At 44.8% G+C, this 22,883-nt stretch overlaps 1 long non-coding RNA gene across 1 annotated transcript; it reads left to right on the top strand.

The window, feature by feature from the left end:
* Positions 1-1,533: 1,533 nt before the first annotated feature.
* On the top strand, positions 1,534-21,583 carry LOC119116339. Its single transcript, XR_005096266.1, has 3 exons — positions 1,534-1,670; positions 21,098-21,178; positions 21,392-21,583. It is a non-coding gene; the product is annotated as an uncharacterized LOC119116339 (long non-coding RNA).
* Positions 21,584-22,883: the final 1,300 nt, after the last annotated feature.

Below are 22,883 nucleotides of genomic sequence, written 5' to 3'. Positions count from 1 at the left end.
GAAGGGACTGAAATAACAGCTTTCATATGCGGGCGGGGAAAACACAACCAAAAGACGGGAAATGGGTTTTAACCAGCATAATCTGAGCGGCCAACGAGCTAACGCCGTAGCATGAATTGCCAGGGATGTGGACCGGGCCGGCCTCTGAAGAATTTGCTTATAATTGATGTCGATTAGAAAAGCAAAACAAATCCTCCCCCAAAATTCTTGAAAAAGTGTTTTCTATGAGAACAACCCAAAATTCCAAAGATGTTAAAAGTTTCTTGGGAAATGGGAAATGCATTCCTTGGCAATTGCCTTGTAGCATTCTGCCAAAAATGCTTCCCAGCTAAGAAATTATTCACAGGGACTCTATTAATAAGCATGCTGTCAGCATGTACTATGGCCAAATTTGGTGATGAGCTATACCATGGCCAATTTTGTACAGATGAATGAAGCGATGCTACAAAAAAGCTAATTGCATTTAACAAAAAAAAATCAACAAGTATAAAAAATTAAACCTTGGTTTGTTATTTGTTTTTCTAGTTCATTTCTGACCATAGTTTAGTATTTTCAATTTGTGTGCCCCCTACTGGCCAGGTCTATGGACTGCACTAAAAGGTGTGCACTCAAAGGTCAAAAGTAAAATTGCCACCTCCAGTGTGTGTGTGTCTGTGTGTGTGTACTTTGTGGAGACGAGCGACAGATAGAAGCAGGCTCGATGCGAAAGTAATATGTTTTGACATTCAGCAATGTTTCGACATTTTAAATGATCTTCAAACGCTAAAGCTCACTATAGTTGGCATTTTATCAACTTATCAACATGCTCGTCTTCTTCCTCGTCTGAACAAATAAATGGTGATTGAATTGCATTGAAGCCTTGCTTTGGAATCGATGCAAGGAAAATATTGGAATCCTGAAAAATAGCACAAATACAACCATTCACGCTCACATTAACACTTATGAGGTCACTTTAGAGGTCAATTTAATCAGTTCAACCAGAACCTCAAAACTGCAAGACTGTGTGTGCTAACACTTTCATAATTACACAACCTGTTTTTTATTATTTTGATTTTTTTACCACGGCGTCTTTCGGGAAAGCGTCTATTTACCATTTCAAAGCCAACTTGCTGAGGTTCGAACCTGGTCTAACCTTACGTTGGGTCACACCAACCATCGCCCTCTCTCTTCTTATTTACAGCAGAGAGCAGGAAACATGTCAGTCTTAAATCGGACATAAAGTCTATGTGATTGATCCAGATGGCGCACAGATAAAAGCCAAGTGGGATCTCGAGGTCCCAGTGTGTGCGTGTGTGCGATCGCATCACCGTTGCACAACAGAAGTGCTGAAATGCTGTGTCGGAAGGCGAGCCATTGATCGATGATAATGAGCGGTCGCTTAAGATCACATGTCGACTCGGGAAAGGAAGAAGGGCTGGAAAGCCTCCTCTGATGAAAAACGCCAAGCTAAGTTAAACATGAGGGAATGATGCAGAAGAAGAGAAGCACGAGTGCAGGACTTAGGAGGGATGAGGGAGCGGATAAGCTCCAAAAAATAATAAATGTTGGATTATTTTTTTTTCTTCTGCAGAAAAGCTGGGCCATCTGGTGAAGTGGAATTACATTATCCATGCACATATACGCTCCTCCTGCTTCTCCCATCTTGGCGCCGTGCTCAAGCTGACAGCAAGGTGAGCCAGTCGCCATGGGGACAACACACATGCGTGGACAAATGTGTTATTTTCCGTGCGTCTTACTTGGCAGGTTTTAATTAATAGGTTGTCATCAAAAAATAAAACTCAGATAGCAGACATAGATAATACTAATAAGAGGATAAGTATACCCTATCGAGATTCTAGCTCTGAGCATCGATAGTCCTCCCTGACGCTAGGGGGCGCTGCAGTACCAATGACTCACATGAGAAAGAAGCACCTGAATGAGAAAAGTTAGTTGTTTTTTTCTTTTTTCTCCATTTCTACTTTGTTGACTATATGCATGTGTTCAACGTAAACTAAGAAGCAAAAGTAAATTCAGTACACGATATTCGTCCGAACGACTTATTTTAGTTCACGAGATTCAAATGGAGCCGTTCAAAACAAATATCATCCTCAAATGTGGTTGTTAAAACGCCTCCCTAAAAATGTAAACAAGCACCTTTTACTCCAATTATTTCCCGTGCTCAAAACAATTCATCTTGACTGCAGAAAAAGAAAAGCAAACAAACTTTTCAAGTAGTTTCCCTGCGGGTTGTGTTTGTGCATATGTGAGTGTGTGCGTGTTGCACACGCCAGCACACTAAGAAAAAATCTTAGTTTCTATAGCAACGCACTCTTATCTCTCCATCAGGCTGTATATACATAGCTCATCTCCGGGGTGTTCCTTCTCCGTCTCAGCAAAGATATTAGCAATTATGTGCTTGTTAGGAGCGGGCCGCAGATAAGGAAGATGTGTTTTGCGTCTGATTACCTTTGTAGAGAGTTCCGAGGGAGAAAGCCTGGGAGCCCCCGTGAGGATGCCGCCACCCCCAGCTCATTTAGAACTGGGTCCTTGTGGAAAACATGACACTTTGGCGTATGCTGGATTATTCCAGAATGAAATATGGAATGAACGGGAGTTTGTTAGTTGTACTGACCAATCACAACGTGGCATAGCAAGATAGCTAGCTAGCTATTTAAGTAGCTCGCTTTCTAGCTAGCTATCTTGAACCAAAGTTCTTACAACTAATGAAACTTACCCCATAACTAAAACTAACACCGAAAATAAACATTTGTTAAGGAAATACACTAAAATCAAGTGTGCTTTTACAACAAGCCTAAATTCAAGAAACTACAGTAGAACCTCAAACTAAGAAAAATCCGATAAGTGCATAGTCAGTTGAATGCATTAAAAAAAAAAATCAAGGCTGCTCCAAGCTGAGCAAAAGTATGTTTTTATCTTCTTATTGAATAAAAGGTGATCCACAGAAGCCATTTATCTGCTCAGTCATTGAAATCTATGACGCTACTAAGGTGAGGACTAGTTACTAGCTGTGGCGTTGTTATTGTTGCAGTACAATAAATAAAACAGAAAACGTAGCCGAAGAATCCATCACGCTATACCGTGAAGTCCATTTCCGTTTCATACAGAATCCACAAAGCCAGACAGTTATAGTTTGATGTTATCTAACCGTTGTGAGTGGATGAGTCAAGTTGTTGTGTGTGTGTGTGTGTGTGTGTGTGTGGCATCAGTTTAGCAGCTTTCTAATAAAACGTCGACCCTCAACCCCCAGCCCCCCCCGTCCTCTTCCTTCCGCCTCTCATTTTACTTTCCACGGTAATACACAACCTTTTTATTGCTTTGCTTCACAAACTTTTCCATGTACTGGATGTTCTTTTTTCTTCTTCTCTTTTTTTAATTTGACAAAAGCCAAAAAAAAAGCTCAGCCTTTGATGCAACCACTTGATCACATGATCATTTCCTCCAGTCACGGATTTTTTTTCTATCAAATCCCTCGAATTCACCTTGAATCTTTTCATAGAATACCTTTGAATATTTTGCTGTCTTCCTTGTCAACCGCCGTGCTCAATCACAGATACATTCAAACTACCCGTGTGTGTGTGTGTGTGTGTGTGTGTGTGTGTGTGTGTGTGTGTGTGTGTGTGTGTGTGTGTGTGTGTGTGTGTGTGTGTGTGTGTGTGTGTGTGTTAAACAACCCCGTGACTCTATTTGCTGCATAACGGTGAGAAAATTAACATCTTCACCTGGCTGCAGGTTTGTTCCTGTTAAAAAGCCTAATTAATCACGGCGACAATGTTGGAAGTGGAGTCGGTCCTGCCGAGCGTGAAATTACCTTTCTCTCACAGGCAGAGTTTGCGTGTCCATAAACTGTGATCCTGGCAGCCCGGCCGCCCCCCCCACCCTCCACTTGACTGGACTATTTGTTATCTCACATACTGAATGAAAGACCTTGAAAAGGGGACCAAGTGGAAAAAAAAAAATATGGCATCAGAGGGTGAGGAAACACCCGATGATGAACAAGGTTGGGGATTTTATCAAGGCCACATGTAGTTTGTTAACTGAAACTTGAATGGCTTAGTCAAGACGAAAACTTTGAGAGCTTGAGAAAGAGTCAACATCTTCTTTGATATGCCACTCAATAATAAAAAAAAAAAAAGTGATGGGGGGGGCAATGAGTTGGAGCAGGTAAGCGAGAGCCTCCTCCGAGTTAGCATTTCCAAATCGATAACTTTTGAACTCCCCGTTGAGAGATGCTCTTGACATCTGTAGACTTATCCTGGAAAGCGGGACCGGCTCGCATGAATCACTGGAAGCACCCACTCGGGCCCCCCCCCTTGCAGCCGCCCACCTTCCAGGCACGGCCCGGCGTCGACCATCTTTGTACTTAACCTCGCGAATGGTGTTGAGACGCCACCGAGCGGGATGCTGGACTATTTGTGGATCAGTGGGAGGAGTGGATGATGGCTGCCGAGATTGTCAAACTGATAGAAATTTGTTTTCCGGGAATGAGCTGACACATCCTTCCGTTAACCGTTTGAGTCGACCTTATTCCTTATTTGAACTGAAAAGTAGCATGAAACATGAAAATGTAGCGAAAAGTGGACCTGAGGCTGAAACTTTTTGTGTCGTTGCTAGTTGGTACGCTGGCTTTTTTTTTTTTTTTTTTTTGTGCAGTAGTCCAAAATAGCACGGTGACATTTAAAAATGACAAGCAAATAGTAAACGGATCAACGGCGCCGTAAGAGCCATTGCCTGTTTCAGCAGCTTCACCGTTGGGCTTTTCTCTGCTTTTTCTTTTTTTTTTTTCTTACCTTGTTTGTTTGTGTTTCTGAACCGTGAGTTCTTTCTACTTTGGAAAACACGGATGTGCAATTTGCGCTGACCTCTGTTTACAGTCGGGAGCAATTGTTAGCGGTCCGCGCCAGCGCTACGGCAGCTCCCAGAGCATGATCCCAAATTGAAAAAAAAAAATTCAAGAAACATATTTTTTTTCTATTTTTTTTACAAATATTTAATCATATTTAATTTGAATTAAATGTAATAATAAAATTCAATAATATACCCTTAAATGTCACAAGTCTCATGGCGGCTTTGAAAACTTTGTGTGCACGACTCATTCACGACACAAATTTCTTTTTTCCTTTCCAGTGAAGCGTGGCAAATAGCAAACCAGATTTTATGGCAAAAATAAAAACATTAATTGTGACATAATGTCCTGACAACACCGTTGCAGCAGAAAACTCAAAATCGACCTGCTGTGGGATACTACCATGTGACACACACACACACACACACACGCACAGATGAAGTCACATGGGACCAATGTTCCAATCTCCCATACAAATCTGCGACGAGGCGTTTGTGTTTTTTTTTCTGTGCTGTCCCGTGGGAACTGGCAGATAATTAATTTGGTTTCATAAACGTCTGTCGCGCCACACACACACACACACAAGAACCGGAAGTTCCCTTTTAAACAAATAATTACATTTCCACACCATTCCCAGGTAGGCCACGTGGAATAATCGGGTTCATGTGTGCGTGTTTAGATGGAGATGCGTAAAGTTGGGATCAAGTCCACAGCTGCTGCTCGGTTTCCTGGGAAATCAGACTGACTGAGGACATGGAGGCAGGGGAGAAACAAAACAAATAAGTACATTTGTTGGGATTGGGAATGGGGGAATAATTAACCAGACAGAGGAATACTGAGATGGGGGAAATGGATGAGTTCAGAAGAGGCAGAGGGAGTAAAATGTTGATGCTAGCTGGCAGCCTGAGAATGTAGCTTGCTTTTCGGGCTGCAATCAAATCCATATAAACCGAGTCATCATTCACACGCGCGCTGCTGCGTCACTCGGAGCAAGCGAAGGAAGCACGAACCGGACACAACATTAGGTACACTTTACATTGCTTCTCATTGTCCGAGGTAAAAATGTAAATATTTGTATATTTTTCCAGGTGACATTTAACCTCGGTTAAAGGTCTCGACAGCGTCGCAATAACGCGGGCAAGTTTTAGTGCTGAACTTAAAGCTGAGAGTGCGAAGCCACGACGGGAAAAGCCAATCAATGAGCGGCACGCCCGAGTCGATCTGGAACCTCTTCCATCACGGTCCGCAGCAATAAGACGGACGCTTACCTGTGCACTTACTCGGCTGGCGGACACAGTCAGCGAGCGCGGAAACACCAAGTCAGGGAAAAGAAAAAGTGCCTCTCGCTCGCTCCGCGTGCTTGCTAATGCATCTTCCGCCGCGTCCTGCTGGGCTCACCCAGCTGCTCTCTGCACCAGAAATAGGAATTGCACCTTCTCTATGTACACTTGCTTTCACAGTCATAGCAGTGTGTGCTTTATTATTCCAATTTGGGAGACACATGTATAATAAAAGCTGAGCACAGATGCCTGAGGTTGGTGCGAAACGTGCAAAACAATTCTCTGAAAAATCTAAAACGTAAATCAAAAGTCGATTATGCGGCTTGGAATTTGGCAGGTCCAAGCAGATTTCAGGTAGGGGGCAGTGAAATTAGTCCAAAGGCAGCACCGCCGCCCGAAAATGCAATTACGTATCATCAAATTGCCGTAAAATCTGATCATCCCCACGCCCCCCCCCCCCCCTCGCCTTTGAGTCGCTTTGGAGTGGCGAGTGTCATTGTTTATGTATTTATTCATTGTGAAGCGGGGATTACCGACTTTACAAGGTCACTCAAACACACACACACGAGTGAATCGCCTATTGACTGGAATGTAAATACGGACTCGCCGCCGCTGTCCTTTCTTGTCAATCCCGGTGGGTTTAAAGTGTTTCCCCCCCTAAAGTGCTGATGAAGTCGCGTCTTGGAGGGGAGGGGGCGAAAGGAAAAGTGGACAGAAGCGGATTTGACAATCTAATAACAGAGGGCACCTTTCACTCATGATTATTGAGCCGATAAATGTATAATAAATCACCAGGAGCGTAAATAATTTACACAAATTCCCAAATTTTAATCCCCCCGTTTGTCATTTAGACATTCTGTGATGCGAAGAAACCCAAGTGGGCTCATCTGTACTTCTGTCAGCAGCAAAGGTCATTTGCGGGTTGTGTGTGTGGGGGGGGTCAGGTAATTATCATGTGACCTCGCACACTTCATGTTCAAATGAGCCTTTGTAAACAATTTAATGGCGAGGCTGCGCTCCTATTTTAGCAGCAGTCACAATATTTCGGGGTCGTTTTATTTTTGTCTGCCGCATTTGTATTCCGTCAAGCGTCTCTAGGCTACTGATGTCTCATATTTATTTAGTTGGGCTGCTTAGACAAACCTCATCCAAATGCATTTTGAAAAAATGAATAAATAAAAACATGACCGGCGGCTCACTCGCTCTCGAAGCGGCCGATCCTGCTCGCACCTGATAAAAGTTTGACTTCGCTTCTCCCGCAAATAGGATCAGTAGGATTCCTTTGAGACGGAGGATGTTCAGTACAGCCCCGACATGCGGATAAACGTAAGAGCGGAGAGCAGCATCTGTAAGAAAGAATAAATACGATGACGGTGTGCTCATTGATTAAATTAAGAAACGGCATTTTTCGTCAATTTGGGTTGTTCGGATGAAGAGCCGGCTCGTTTGGTTGATTGTGTGGCCTGACGTATTTCGAATTTTCCCACGTGATTTTCTTTAATTGCAGCAAAATTGCACTTGATCATTTCACAGTTTTGCCATATGAGCACACAAACACACACAAATAATCCCCCACATCCAAACAAGTCTTCGGGGTGTATTTAGCCCTGAGGTTGCCATCTGTTCCCGCCTGCTTGCTATCCAGCATTTTCCATCCATTCCTCCTTGGCTGCTGTGGTGGCATTTGTTTGATTTGCCGCGTGTGACATTAGCATGTTGTCGGAGAGTCCCATTTCGCGTCAAGCTAGCGCTAATCTTTCAGTATCGCCCAGCGGATCTTTTAAGATTTTGCCTGCCTCCCGGCTTCCGAAAACATGTTTGCCTTGATATGTTGTTGCTCTTCTTACTTGGTCAGTCAGAATTTCAAAAATACCGGCTGGACGTTAGCATTTGAATGCTAATATAATGGTGACGATTTGTACGATTTGGTCTAATGGGATTCCAAACGCAAACCACTTAATGGTGGAGAATTTCAAATATATTTGAGGATACAAAAACTAGAAATCTTCCCTTTCGTCAAACATAATTACGCTTTGTTTGCTCGTAACTACTCCGAATTTTTAAGCACTCCATCATACCTGCCCCAGGTGCCAATGGAAAAAAAGAAATTGGCAAGAAAAGTCAAACCCACTCGGCTGTTTGATAACAAAACAGCACGATGGCACAAAGTGGGACACATTGACGAAGCCGTATCAATTTTGCAGCTGCTCTGTATTAAATATAAAATACATTCGGGAAAGGAATGTCCCGAATGCAAACACGCTACCGGCTGTTTATTCTTTTCTAAGGACTTGAGCATGAATGGAATTCTCAGATTTGCCTCACATGCAAATACACACACTAACATCAATGAAAAAGTTAAAAAGGGAAGATCAATACCGTTTACAATACAGCGAGACCCGGAACGGATTCTAATTCAAAACATCCATACATTATTAATTACCTTAGCAAGACCTGAAATTAAAAGGAGACAACTGGAGCGAATAGTTTGAAGCAATCCGGCCACGAGCTGCTGATTGGTTTTGCAAATTTATGTCGATTAATGCACACTTGTAAAAAGTAAATTTGGAAATTGCTGTGAAATAAAGTATATTGTATCTTTTCTTCTTAATAGTCCTGTTGAGTCCTCCCTATCTCACTTCATATTCTCCACTCTGAGCAATTAACCTGCTGAATAACACGGATAATGTTTAAATCCTTAATAATAGGGATTAGCTGGTAATCAACCACAAGGATCCTCCAGCGACGTCATTGCGAAGACATTTTTTTTTTTTATGCGGACGCTGAGACGGGACGCAGGCATGAAAGCAAGCCATCGTCCGAGTTCATCTGGGTTCAGCAGCGGGGGACTCAGAAACTTCCGAGAATGAAGCCAAAGAGTTGGCTAATTACAAAGCGGCTTAAACGCTCATAATTTGCCTTTTTTTTTGTAGCTCGGGTTATCGACGAGTCACAGCGGTGTAATTTCAAAGACAAACCGAGTTGAGCTTGTAAAAGCCCAATTATTGTTTGAAAATGGAGGAAATGAGCAACAATTCACAAACCTGTATTTTTCTTCTTGGGGTCCTTTGACACCTTGGCTTTGATATTCTATATCATCTTTATGCAGCGAGCATCCTCACGATGTGGCGAGTCGGCCTTGCCGTGCAGGTGCGGCGCTTGTGTTCGCCGCTTGTATGCGGGTGGGATGAAGCGGCTTTGACTACATCCTCCACATAGCAGATAAGGATCAGAGCCGTCTTGATGGAAGGAATTAGGAGCAGAGATTGCATTGATCTCTAATAGAGCGCTACAAACCTGGAAGCGTATCCGGGGAAACGCCTCCCAGACGGGTAACCGGCGCATGTTTATGCACAACGCGTACACCGCTTTACAAATGTGCGAGATCTATTGTCGCGAGAGGACACCACGTCTGAACATTTTCCTGGGAATGAGACACCTCAGGCAGAATGAATCTTTTTCAGTATTAATTGCTCTGTACCTCATTTGAATTGTTTTTGGGGGTTTAACCTTTTTCATAATCTTTTTTCGTTTGAATTAATACCAAACATATTGGTTGAATTGACTCCGCTAAAGCTTGGTGTCATCGCATATCATATATCATATCATATCATGGACATCATTATATTCTAAAGCTTGAAGGTGTTCGCACACATGGGCTGAAGCCCGTGTACTGTGTCGAGCTATCCTTCTCAACCGTGTAACTTGAAGAGCTGTGTGAGAGTAAAGCGATACGACGGGAAGTGAAGCGATAACGAAGCGGGCTAGATTTCACAGGACGTTATCGGCCATTATCTGCTCGAACGGTAATGACGACATCCTTTCTCACGTCCCGCTGTTTCATTGCTCTGTCAGAATGTACTCTTGTAAAAGCTTTGCAGGGTAGTCATTAAAATTGTTGAACTGTTTTCACATGATTCTACGCTGAGAGAATAGCTAGCTAGTTTGCTAGCTATCGTGCTTGCGAGCTAGCTGAGTGGATGGATGGATGGATGGATGGATGGATGGATGGATGGATGGATGGATGGATGGATGGATGGATGTCAAACTGGTCTTGCAGTTTTAGTGAAGACAGAGAAAAACGTGAAGGCTTACGCCGTTCCGATTATTTTGGTCCCACATTTAATCCTTGAGACGTTTAGCCGGTGGAGAGATTTTCCACAATAAAAGCTTCCCGGTTGTTTGGAGGGGACTGCCCCCGAGAGGTCCTGGAAGTTGGCGATTAATTACTTTTTCTTTTCCTTATTTTTTTTCCAGCGAATTAAAGACAGGACAGAAAAAGAGAAAAAAACCTCATCGCTTCATCAACTAATGAGCTTCAGAACATTCCCCCCAACGCGGCGAAACGCCGACACGCACGCTACTCTTATCATCGTAGGGCCTCGTTTCACTTCCGTCACAGACTAAACAGTCCGTTCGGCCTCTTTTAAAATAGATTTGAAGTTCCACTTTGAAGGAGGGCCAAAAACGTACTCCCATCAAAAGAGCCATTCTAAACTTTGATGACTGCCGATGTTGTTTGGTACTTTGGGGTCAAAGGCGGAATGCCCGTTCAAGTTCACACGCACAATTGGCTGATGTTTACCCCCCCTCGTCCGCCACCGCAGCTTTCATATAGGCCGATAAGAGTGAAACAAGCCATTCATTTTTTTTTTTTTTTTTAAATAGCTGAAGCATGGGAAAGACGGCAGAAGATATGCGATGGGAAAAAACGTCTGAGAAAAAAGGAGCGAGAGTTTATATGAAAGCCATTTAATTAAAAATGGACTTCTGATAGGATTACGTCGCTTAAGTCTCAGTCCTCATTTTGACCTTGACTCACCATCCCAACACAGAGACATGATGACGGTCAAACAGTGAATGAAACTATTTTTTTTGCACACCTGTGAGGAGAATTTCCGCACGCTGATGCGACCCTGGAATGTGGAAGTGGCCCTCACTAACAACGGCAGTCGTAGAAATTGTGTTGTGGTTGTACACAAATTTGAAGGATAGTGAAACGAGACGGTACCCAATTACATGGCTCCATTCTCCTCTCCCGTTTTGTCCTTGACATACCATTCCGCCACCTTCTTGTTCTTTTTCGTCCTTTCCCTGCAGCTATGTCTCCATCTGGCCTCCTCACCCCTTCCTGTCATCCATGACACCACACCCCCCCCCCACACCCGCTCCCACCATCCTCATCCCGTTCGCCTTTGAGCGAGGCCGATGAAAAGAACGACCAATTCTTTATCTCATCACATGTCGCTCGACACCATTCTGCTTCGCTTCCTCCCTTTGTGTGTGTGTGCGTGGGGTGTGTGTGTGTGTCCAGGTTCAGATTGCCACAGTGATTAGATGGCTTCCTGTTTAGCAATGGTCCTCAATGGGCTCTGAGTGCTCTTTGGTGTGTACGTGCGAAGCAGCATGTGGCTCATTACCCAAGGTTATCTTAGCATCACAAGTCACAATTGTATGTTTGTGATTACGAGGCAACTCAATGTTAAACACTGTTTTTCCACGTTACAGCCTCATTCCAATTTTATTTATGTATTTATTTTCTAAAGGACAGACCCTGTCCATCCATTTCCAAAGACCACCAGAAGTAGCAAAGACTCTCCATAAATTCCACTGACAACCCAGGCTAAACTTAGCTGCTAACCGCTAACAAAACTCTCAGTCGTGACGGATCACTTCCAAGACACATTATTATTTACCAGTTTAGACAGGACTTTAGCGGCATATTGTGGTATTAGCTCGTTCTACTTTCAGTGACGTAAAGCCGTTGTCAGTGTTGGCCTCTTGCATCCGACAAATGATTACAGTCCAATAAAAGCTCAGCGGCGGTTAGCGCTTACAAAATTGTCGCGCAAGAGTGTGTGTGTGTGTTTTCTTCCCTTAGCTAATCAATGTATTGACCAAAACATAATGAGGCATGTGTGTGTGTGTGTGTGTGTGTGTGCAAGAACCTGCCAACGTCTGGAGGTCAGCAGGAACTATTTAGGTAGCATCATGGCGCGAGGGGGGTAACGTTTACTGTTGAGCCCTCATTTACGCAGCATCCAATTTGAGTGAACTGGCGTGCGTCTATCTGTCAAACACACGGGCGCATCCGGCCGCTTTGTTGATTTTTAACAATATCCATTTCAGCAGGCAAACAGCAAACCAGCACCGAGGTGCATTAGCTATTTATTAGCAAACATTAGCCGAGCGGCACCCGTTGGACATAAATGGCTGTGCAAATAGAGTTTTTTTTAATGATTGTTGTTGTTTTAACTAAGGCTCGAATGAAACTGGAAATAACTCCTGCGACTGCTCAAGAGGGCCATCGTCCCCCAGGCCCGGAAGCTACTTTGCGTGAAAGTTTGCTACCCCACCGCACTTCATCCCTCCAATAGACTTTTGACTTCCATACTGTGGTCGTGCAAATGAGTCAGCTGGCAGATGGTTGATGCAGCAATCTGCATTCAAGTCAGCGGCCTCGTAAAAGCGCCTGAAAGGCTCCCCTATGCTTGCGCACGGCAAACAGCGCATTTGTCTTCTGCGCGCGCGCGCGTTTGTGTTAACACGTCCGGCGGCGCTTGCAAATATGCCCCTTGAAGGATTCATGCGCACGTGCGAGAGCGTTTCGCCGTGTTTGCCGGGTACACGTTGAGCTCGTCGCCAGCGGAATGAGAATAAGTGCCGCTTTGCCATGGCAACGGACGGGTGGGGGGCAAGAAGTCTGGCGGGTGGGATTGCAACCCGGCTCTCATCACGCAGCGGGGGGGATTTGGGCGCACCTTCCTCGAACGCACCTTCCTCATCAGTAGTCCTCAACATCCTTCAACCTTTTCTGTATCAGTCACTGTTGATTCTGTCATTGGTCATTATCACTCACTGGCCGTCACTCATTCTTCATGTCGTCATTGAGCAGTCATCGGTCCTCGTGTCACTCAGCATCACTGGCAGGCTTCCCATTCCATTCTGCTCCTTTTTTTTTCTGGCCCTTCTTTCCGTTGTACTTAAGAGCATGAAAGAAATGCGGGGCCCCCTGAGGGCGAGCCTGCCTTTGTACAATCATTTTAGCGGAGAAAATGGGCGAATGTCTTGAAATTAAAAAATATATAAAAGCTCACGCTCTGACCTTGTAAAGACAATTATAGTCCGCCTGGTGAGGCCTGGCGCCGTTTTAATATAATTGACGCTGACGTGCGTGATGTAGTGACCGCGGCAAGACAGCGGCAGCGATGTCCGCTCCCCCCCTCCCCTCCCCATTTTTGGGTCCTGTCAAAAAAATTATTCACGGCATTTTCTTTCATCATGACTATTTTTAGGCGCAGCGCTGATGGAATATTCTGGCAATTACATGTGCCGCTGATTCATCTCCTCCTTTTCCTCCTTCACTTACTCATGCAAAAGTTGTGTAACAGACCGTTTTATATACGTGTCAGAAAACAGTGCTCAGTCACATACAAACGTCCATTTTATTTGATTTTATTCTAGGATTGTCCAGCGATAGAATATTTTTGACGTGACCATAAAGCAGGCAATGCGTGGTCGCCATGGCAATGACAAAGGTGTTCTGTTCTTCTTATTCCAAAGCGCCTCTCTGCCCCGATGATTTTGCGAGCTGTCATTTCAAGGTACAATTACGACGTATTGCTGCTTTAAATGAAACTGCAGAGGCCGCCTAGAGCTCAGATGCGTTTACTGTCGTCGTATTGTCAGACATTAAGGAAATATACTTCGTTTACTTTCTCTGTACATCTTGGTCCTGATTTGATATCGACAAAGTCTATTCTTGGGCAAAGCTGACCCGGAACATACGATGTGTGTTTGCAAACGAGCAGCATGTCCGGGTTAAAGCGTGTCCTCTGGACTGCCGCCAGTTTATCTTTTTCTTACAATAACATCCTCATTCCTAATAACACGCACAGGTCAGCCTGTCTCCCTACCCGAGCTATTTCTCAGCATTGCTCCCAGGAGAGCTTCTAACAGACAGTGGTGGCACCTCAGCGAGGTCACGCCCGACGTGCGCCTCATTTGTCACCCCGGCTAGCCCTCGTTCCTCAATACGGGAGCCAAATCAAGACGTATGAGTTGCAAACATGCAGCCCTTTTGTGTCTTTAACATGCGCGCTGAATAAAAGATGTATGCTGTACGGCTGGGAATGAATGACCCCTGGTATACGGTACTTTGTGTGCGATTAGTGAGCTGAGTAACTCAGGAGTACTTCAAAGAACAAGAAGCCGCCGGCGGTCGTTTGGATTTACACGCTTGTACCATATTATATAATGTTGGATGGGTTTATCAGTATTTGGGAAAAATGGCTTACCTCCGACCCCCCTAAAACAAAAATGGTACCCTTTGCAGTCCTCACTCCCTATTTTTAGGACCCTTCTAAAAACAGATTTTTATTCCGTGTTTTACAGTGCTTACTGTTTTTGGTGCAAAATTCATTGTTTGAGCTGTCTTTGTTTTTATGTCTGATTTTTACTGTGTGTGTGTGTGTGAGACCTTTGTCATAACTATACAATAGTTTCTAGTATACAAACACAAATAACAGTTGTTGGGTGTTTGTTCGAGTTGTGTGTTTCTTGTATATGGTGTGGACATTTTGCCTGGTGTACACAACGCAACAAGAACAAATTCCTGGAAACAGATCCGAGCGGTTTCTGCTAAATCCCGTGTTTACATCGAGGATGTATGCGCACGTGTGTCTGAGCGCGTGTACGCTTCTTGCCTATTCCTCTTGATTGGTTGCCAGCGTTTGCCTTGTGAAGCCGACACAATGGCATCGTTTCATCTGGCAGCAGTTGAGATGGTTGACACGAATGCATTCAGAGCACAAGCATGAAGCCATCATCTAAAGACCCTTTGTGTGCTTTATTTTGGCTTCTTTCAGCAGCATTAATGAAATATCAATCGCACTTGTTGTTTCATTCATGAGCCCGCTTTGGGTTTGTTTTTTGTTTTTTCCCCCATCCCATTGATTTGTGGCCCGCAGCACAGACTGGAGAAAAGTTCTTTTTAAAACAAGCCTTGAAACTTTTACCAATTGTTTACTCGATATGAAAAAGTGGGAGGCAGCAATAGCATATTGCTGGTATCAATTATTGACCGCCCTGCCAAACGTGTACGCCTGCGAGTCTTCCCAGTTGCTCAAACAATTATCTATTTGGGGATAACGTGACAGAACCCAATATAAATTCTTTCACTTTTATTTTGGTTTCCAACAACCGTCATTGTTTTCTTAGGCTCTCCCTACAAAACAAATGATCATTAACCTTTTGCTAATTTATTTCTCATCAAAAAGATTATACTATCAATCATAGATTACCGAGGGGGGGGGGGGGTGCCCTCACGGCCCCCCCTCTAGCTCCACCAATGAACGGTGTTTAAATTTAGAACTACTCCGTTTTAATGTGTTTGTTCGACAGAATTGCAGATGACGATCTCCATGTGCCAACATTGGCTGATTGTAAACATGTCTGCTGGATCTCATTCAATTGTGAGTGAATGATGAATTCCACCGCCAGGTAAATAAAGCAAGTGAGTGGCAGTCACAGTGAGGAGGAGGCATCTCTCACTTCTATGTCTATCCCCAAAGACTCGATAGCAGACAGCAGAGTGGAAGCCAGCCAGTCTCCCATAAATTGCCACCATGAAAAAGGCGATGATGACACTCCATTTCACTTCTCGTCTACCTGCGATTTCCCCCAACTTCTGTGCCACTGAACTCTGCTTGGCCCGACAAGGCAGCCGGCTTTAACCCGGCGTTAACCCCGTGCATCCACTTCCCACCTCCTCCTCCTCCCTCCTTACTCGTCCCGCCATCTTCACTTTCCCAGAAAAAAACAACACGCTCATTCATTGCGGCAGCTCCTCGCTTGACTGGCAGAATGAATTGCCTCGCGCCATACAAACTTCCCATCCATTTTTAATCATGGTCGGAAAGCGGTTAAGGGAAAGATACGGGAAAAAAAAAACATCAGGATATATGCAAGCTTGAGAAGACGGAGCACGCTCGCAAACAAACATGAAAGCGTCGCGAAGGCCTCATAGCCTCGAGAAGTGGCTCAATACGGTGGCTTCAAGTTCGTGGCACAGGAAACGTTGCAAACTTTCCATTTTTAACATAACCAGATAATGTTTTAGCTAGTTTAGCCCATGTGACACTCCACATTTAGCCCATGTGACACTCCTCACAACTTATTTGATCTTTATTAGACGGCCTTGAAGAAATTAGACCTGGTGCTAATGTCAACTACCGTAGTTAGCATAGTTTCGTGTACATTATTTACATTTGATGAGCAAATCTCCTGGAGACTTTTTGGTGGGTCTACTTATCTTGGAAATGCCAAACAAATTCCATTTTTCTAACTAAAACTGGCTTCATGTGTTCATGGTGTCTATACACTAACATTCAAGTCAGTTGGAATCAAATAGTGTGTGCGTGTGTTTGTTTGTGTGAGATCGTATTGTACGCGAGTGCGTGTTGAACCTAAAAGCATCACACGGTTGAACGCTCTGTTGAATCCCAGCTGGGCTTTTAGACAACTTTGATCGTACACCTTTTTGCCTCGAAAATCTTTTTTCTTGCACCAGTAAACACATGTAAGCAACACTGCCTCTGCTAGCATACAGTGAGGCTATCATACATTGCATTTTTCAGATTTGGAATCCAAATAGCTTTATTGTCATTTTACCTCAAAGTGCAACGAAATGAAACAGAACGGCAGTCTGCCGAGGTTGCCGTTGACAGCGACCTGTTTTCACAGAAGAAAAAAAGAAACATATGGAAGACGAGCACAGGTGAAAGTGAGATGTCAGGCGGAGGAACATTACAGTGGCAGATGCACGTCGGCGTTGACGATGGGGTCGTGTCCTGCGTCATTTGAGTCTGTGGCTGCTACGCCAAAACACGTCTGGTTTCCTTGGAAATGACCTCGCTGGCTCCTAAGCAGGAACACGAAGCACGGAAGAATGAGGAGGTGTAGGGAGATAACAGGGCAGCGGTGGGGGTCAAGCGTCTGTTGGAACCAACATCCAGGAGATAAGAGTCTAAAATAAGGTCTGATTTGGAAACAGGCCGAGAATAATTTCTGTCTTTCACTTTAGCTCTCAATGGGCTTCATTTGGCCCAATCAGCGATAGATTATTCAAGGCTTCTCCATATTGGTATCCAGTATCCAAAGTTTGGTTCTGTGCTGACATTTAGGTGCATTGTTATCATAAGTCCAATTGTCCATCCGTCCATCCATCACTCACTCCATTAAGCTATCTATCCATTCACCCACCATTGAATTGGTGGAACATTATTTAGTGCAAGACAAATGCAAATAGCCTCTGCAAATGGAGTAGACGGAGAGAGAGAGGGAGGGAGAGGGGAAGAAGGAGGTGAGGACAGACTGTCAGCAGCCAGAAGGAGATAGATTGCATGATGGATAAAAGGCAGAGACCAATGAAATATGCATCAGGGGGCTCTTGTGAAATTTTAATCCACACTGTTGACTGGAGGTTGACCCCGGCGTGACCCAACACTTGCAGGAGGCGAAATGTGTGCCGCGGGTAGCGGTGAGGGGGCCAAGGCGAGGTCAGGAGAGGGCGGTAAAGTGGTGGAATGGCCGGGAGGACAGGCTGTAATGAGCCTGGCGGCAGGTGGATACATGTCATCTTGTCTGAGGGTCTCCACTCATGACTACTTCATTTTATACAACTGCGTGTGATTTATTATTTTATTGGTTAATTATATTTTATTATTTAATTTATTCATTGTTATGTCTATTTATCATTTTATTTATTTATTTAATTTGTTCATTATTGATTTTGTTGTAACAAATCCTACTTTGTCGAACGGTGAACCGGCTTTCCGTTGCTGGGACGCGGCAGTGATTCCGGCGAGATGGCAAAATGATAAATCTCCTGTACAGCTTATTCACGGAGCCAAGCTGACCTTTAGCGCGAGAGCCAGAACGCCACGCGAGGCGACGCGACAAGAGAAGACAGAGCGAGAGGAAGCGTAAGGGGATGAAAAAGCAAAGAAGTCACGTGGGATGGGCTTAAAGGGAGCAGATGGGATAGATGATGAGAATGACAATGAGGACGAGGTGATAGAAGGGGTGTGGGTGTAAGTCCATGATGACTAGATGGACCTGGCTGGGTGTGAATTGAGAGGGAAATTATGATGGAGACAGAAAAATCGAGACATTGACAGCGAGAGGGACCGAGAGGTTGTTTCCACACCAAAGCAATCAAAAGGTGAGAAGAGAAAGTGGACAAGTCGTCGACGGTGGTCTGCAAGAACATTTATAACAGTCCCGCGTGCGGCACCTGTCGCGTCTTTAATAAAGTCTCCGTGCTTCGGGGGGGGGGGGCACTTGGCTCTTGGATGGCGAATCTCCTCAAAAGGCAAAACACGTGGTAATTGTAATTATATTTGTCTTCATTAGCGGCGTGTTTGAAGTCCTTTTCTTTCTTATTTGTACTTTGTTACCTCCCATGACCGTTAGTGACAACACTAACAAAAAGCAAACAACAGAAACATCACCTGCAAGTGAATCCGTGACAAAACGGTCAACAGAAAGACAAACGACATCAGCAGCAGCGACGACGCCCCCTGGCACTTGTCGAGACAAAAAAAAGACACTTGAGTTGATTGACACAAAGTTCCCATCACCCCCCATCCTCCTCCTCTTGCCCTCATCTTCCTCCCATATCTCCTGTCTTCCGTCTTTGTCTCTCCTCTAAGCGCTGTCGCGGCACCGACATCTGACAAAACATCGTCTGCGCCATAAAAGTTCACCGGTGGAGCCTTCCTGTTATCCCCGCGTAGCGCTCACCTGCACTTTGACAGTCGTCGTTACATCCAATCCACCATGTCGGGGCCTCCCGGTGGGACGGCGACAACCCAACAGTTTGTTACTCCAAACAAAGCACTCTCTCTGTTTTCTTTTTTTTTCCCGCTCTGCATTAAGTGCATGGGAGTGACTCGGGAACAGTAGCGGGCGTTGGGGGGGCTTTTATCGTTGTAATTTGCAGCCACGCGTCGGGCGAGGCGAGCGGTCGGCGGCGACACCGAAGTGCACTTTCCTCGGGTTGAAATTGACAAGCCAATCACGGATGAATAAATAAAACAAAACAACTCGGCTCTCGGAAGATGCAAAATGAGCGAGGGGGTGACGTATTTCTCACGCCCAGACGTGAGAGTCAGTGCGGTTTGGCATTTTGGATGGTGAGTTGGCAAAAATGCACATTTTTGGGGGGCAAGAGAAGGAAATGGCGGAGGATAAAATGTCACAGTTGATGGACGGCAAAGGTCCATCCTCCGGCGAAAGATGGAGAAGACGGGAGGGGAAAAAGTCACCGGGAGAAAAGCGAGGGATTACGGAGGAGAGGAGAAAAAAAGGGGGCTGGAGATGGAGGGAATATTTGGTGAAAGGTGAAGAGGGTCAGGTAGATTTCAATAGCAGATGGAAGGGGAGAGGAATGAGGAGGGTGTCTTGGGAAAGGTTAAGGGAGATTTTGTTAGATGTGATTTTATTTATTCCTTCCCGACTCTTTCTAACGGGGACTTAAAGTCACCGTGAGGTTACCTTGGCAACCGAAATGTGCAGTCAGACTTGCGGCGGGATGTTATTCGTGCACAATTATCCCTCTGTGACTATTTGGCTGCAACAGATTAATGGTGTTTCCATTCATTTCAATGGGGAAAGATGATTTGAGTTACAGAGTTAGGTTTTTCGCTTGTACTTGTTTTTGTCCTGATGCAGATATCACACATAAAATCATGATCATTTATTTTAATGGATATTTTTTTGTCCCTTAATGCCGACAATAAATATATAACATCTGATTTTTTTCAGATTTGAAAAGACCCAATATTGAAAGACTCAAGTACAGCGTGAGTACTTTTTCCACCTCCGCCGTAGAGAATCAAATCTTCTACTGTGGATTTACACGTGTATATTGGATTGTGTGTGTGTGAGTGTGTGAGGCCATGAATCTGTCCCTCGACCGCCGCCGTCTCCACGGCTGTACGCCGCGTGTGAATCACCGACGGCAAGCGAGCCCATAAAGCCCCGTGAGTGGTTAGCGGCGATGGCTGTTAGGAATGATCACAGCCTGCCTGGCTGCTATACTTCCATCTCCCCCCCGCCTCCCCGTAGGCCCGTCTTGACGACTTGGCCGGGCGCACGGTCACGGCTGACGGCGGTCCCGATGGCCATCACGTCAGCAGCGATGATGGAATGTATGAAATATGGGCTCTTTGTCTGTGCTGTTGGACGGGGTGGAGGTTAGAGGAAGAGGTCAGGGAAAGGGTGAAGGCAAAAGGAAAATTGCCTGTTTGGAAAGAAAGCCTCGCTCTGCCTACATCTTTTTTACCCCCCCCCCCTCCTGTACAGTGAAAGACATTTGTCAGAGCTGATTCGAGCGTGTTAATAATGCATGGTGGTCGATATTATCAAAGCTGATGCCGGCGTCATATTTAAAGCTACGACTTTAGGATGGATGAGGCAGCACGTTGGAGTGCAGGGGTCTGCAACCTGTGGCACTTTTATCCGTCAGTTACGTCTCTCAGAGACTTGCCTCGATAAATATTTAATTCTAAATGACTTTGTTCGTTTGTCAAATGCAAGTTTGCATTTGAAGGTTATTTTGGAACTATATTAAAGACATCACTCAGGCATCACAGACAACAGTGTGAAACTGAAGGTGACGTCGGCAGCGCCGATGTGGCTGAGGTTCAGGCACACATAACACTTTCATCCTGTGAAATACAGATTTTAATTGGCTGTTTGGTTCAAACAGTAAAAAATGTGTTCAGTGATGAGTGCAATGTAAGCACACTGCAAAAGAAGCTCAACAGTGCCCCCGACAGGTGATATGGTATTACCGTCACTTCTTTATCCAGTCCCTTTGGGAGTCCTCTTTTTTTTGGGGGTGTAATGGTGGAAATTTATCAGAAGTATGATCGGCTCATAAAAATGAAATGTTCCGCCGCCTCTACAGGATCTGCTGAAGGATATACGAGGCTGAGGGGGATTAAGGTGAACCCCAAGCTGGCTACTGTCCAAAGTATTCTTTGCCAAGGTTAGACTATCCTCTTGGCCTTTTATGCACACACACACAGACACACACCTTGGCATTATCTTGCCATAAGCAAGGTTAAGGTTAGAGCACATCTCTCTTTTTATGTTACTTGGAAATGTATTTATTTATTTATGTATTTTATTTATTTATTTTGGGAAAGCTCCGTATTTTCAAGAAATGCCTCAAATATTTTCTCGATGAAATATCTTCCAGGGTAAAAGTGGAAACCTTCTGCAAATGAAGAAGACACTCCATAAACGCAAACATAGCAGACAGTCAGCTCCATCCATCACTGGAGGGGCTCACAGGACCCCTGGGTGCCCCCTGGCAAGTTCAAACCAGCAATCCCCTCACTGGTGGAGCACAAAGAAGGTGACCCCGAGCTACGGCAAGGAGAAGGGTAATAATAATGATAATCATCATCATCATCATCCCTCTGGGTGTATCCAAGCGCTTGGATGGAGATGGCAAGGGCGGGCGGCGGCATTAAAGGCGTCCTCTTTTTGCCGAATGGATTTCTTTCAGCATTTTAAAACATCTGTGCATGTGTGAGTGGGCAAATATAGAATGTCTGAGATCATCACTGTTACAGGACGATGATTAGCACGTTTGTTGTCACCTACAAACATTGGGTTCTCACGCTGTAGGTGTCAGTCGTCCAAAGTTTATGGCTTGGCTGACATTTCCAGAGCCAGTCAGTCCGTGTAAAAAGTTTGGGACCCCCTTTCTAACTTCAATGGAGCAAGCTGATTTGTGATTTCAGGACGAACTAAATGGAATGTTTTTTTTCCTGCATTTGCTTTGTTGACGCTGGCATTTTCCAAATATACAATTCCGTCTTTGACGGCAGCCATTCTTAGCCGGGAGCATGGCGGCGGCTGTGTCGCGAGTGACAGAAGTGGTTCATCGCCGTCAGGTCGTCTTTGTCTCGGCAGACTAATTACGGAGTAATGGCTGTCAATGATGTCAGGGAATTGATGCAGCGCGACACATGCTAACGGCGCTCAGGGGTCTCACGGAGCCTCGCTAACTCGATGCGCTGCTTATTTATAGAGCACGTGAACGGGCCCGAGAGCGCTGAGATTTATGTTGCCCTGTAAAAAATAAAAGAAAGAAAGAAAATGCCATTAGTCTCAAGCGCTTGAATATGACGATGTCATCTGTTCTGCTGATGGAGGACGGATAAAAGACAAACTTGCATCCCGCGGCCGATGCATGCCTCCATGGGACCCCGTGCAATATTTGATTTTAGGGCCCTCTGCCAATAACATTGAATGACTTACTCCTAAATTAGCTAGAGCTAGATATGAACACTCAATATATGAATACTTCCGCCAATCACAAGTCCCTTCCCACTCGCTTATTTCCCCTTTTTTTACGATTTGTCTGGTGTTTGCAGTTTCACGACAGGGGGACCCCAAGATGACCCCCATTAAACAGTCCGGTACATTTTTTTAATTAGTGAGAACTGGCGCGAAACGACGTGACGCCTTCATATTAATGGGACTTTAATTGAGGTCGTTGGCGGGTCCCCCGTTGAGGCTTTCAACCTCTAAAATGGCTGACGTGCCCGTAAGGGTGGCGGTAGCAGTAGACGACCCACCGACCCCCAAAGTGCACTATTTGAATGATGACAGCCATCTCTGTTATTCATGTGAGGATGTCACCTTGTTGACAATGACAGTCCCCTGCAGTGTGTGTGTGT

Source organism: Syngnathus acus, chromosome 22, assembly GCF_901709675.1.
Source record: "Syngnathus acus chromosome 22, fSynAcu1.2, whole genome shotgun sequence".
Classification (NCBI taxonomy): domain Eukaryota; kingdom Metazoa; phylum Chordata; class Actinopteri; order Syngnathiformes; family Syngnathidae; genus Syngnathus; species Syngnathus acus.
The sequence above is the reverse complement of the archived record's forward strand: the minus strand, read 5'-3'. Positions and strand labels throughout refer to the sequence as shown.